Raw genomic sequence first — 1,552 nt, forward strand, 5'->3', positions numbered from 1 at the left:
ATTACTATGCTAGGAGATTGCTACTAGCTTCGCGGGTCCACCCCGTGCGTGATTACGTATCAGTAAGCGTGTGACATCAGGGGACAATGCTGCCTTCGCGGCTATCGGAAAATTGTGGTTTGAGAACAGAAACTAACGGAGGGGCTAAGAAATCAAGTTAAATATACAGCACGAAGTCACCAGACTAAGGGGGCCTACTCAAAAGAGACTAAACATAAAACTGTCTAGATGGCTGGAGGAAAGACTTTCCCCTTTAGTTTACTTTTCAGCAAATACCCTGCCTTACAAACCTTAGGCTGCCTCATGAATGTGCATTTTGATGGTTTTCTTTTCTTTTCTTTTTTATGCTCTTCTGATCACACCACACAACACAACATGCTGATAGTTAGGCCTACTCTTTATTCTGAACACTGCTTTCCTTGACAAAACATAAAGTACATTAAGTAACATAAAGTTTCTTTTTACTTGTAAAGAAATAGGCCTACACATTATTTTTTGTGTATTTTATCTCTGCAGTAGTATTTTCATAGGCCTACCTGTGTTTTTAATTGACAACATTTAAATTATGAAGATGTGACAATGCAGAAATAAACAGAGGATTATGTATTATTCAGCAAGCACTGAGTCTGGCTCACTATTTCTTAGAGGCTCTCTATAAATGGGCAGAAGTGGTTCACAGCTGATCCATTCGGGAAAGAACATATCCTTGTTTTTCTCATAAAGATTATAAAACACACAGCATGCCTTTGCCATGTCCTTGACAAGCTCCTCACTGCAGTGTTTTCCTCTGCTCAGGCACCTCCACCCACTCTTCAGCCTCTCAAACACATGCTGGGCCACACTGAGCACTTGACTTATCTGAGTATTAAACAGCTCCTGTTCTGCAGTAAGCCAGCTTGTGTTGACAGTCAGTGTCAGAATCATGTATTGGGAAGTACATTATTGTATCCTCAAGAATGCAGTGGCCCCTGTCTGACCCACAGATCATGATGAGGAGATAATCACATGCCCGTGCCTCTTGGAGTTCACTGTAATCATACTCAGGCACCCCCACTGCCTTTAGGGTAGCATCCATCTAGGTCAATAATGAAAAATGCCAGTAACTATAATGTGTTATTATCAAAAATAAGTATAAAAATTAAAAATCAACATGTAATACAAATGTAAAATCTATGATAATGATTCTTTTTTTTGTACAACTAGTGTCTCACAAAAACATTATTTCATGAGGATACAAGTTTCTACTGCCCATGGTTATTTTCTAAATTATAGGAGCACACTAATGATGTAACGCCCATTCGTTGCTCTATTAAGGAGAAGCTCTCACCACTTAAATTAATTTGCTATGGCACAGAAGTGGTGCTGAGTCTGTTTACAGATCCTTTCTCTCTCCATATTTGTCCCTAAGGTAGTGTGCTGAGCTGGCAGCAGCTGCAGGCAGCGCCTATGTCACTGAGCCTCTGTTCGCTTGTCCTGTGACTGCCTCGCATCAGGCAATAACAGAAAGAAAACCAATGTGCACATACATCCACCCTACTCCTACGGTCACAAG

The sequence above is a fragment of the Trachurus trachurus genome, assembly GCF_905171665.1.
Source record: "Trachurus trachurus genome assembly, chromosome: 13".
In the NCBI taxonomy this organism is placed as follows: Eukaryota; Metazoa; Chordata; class Actinopteri; order Carangiformes; family Carangidae; genus Trachurus; species Trachurus trachurus.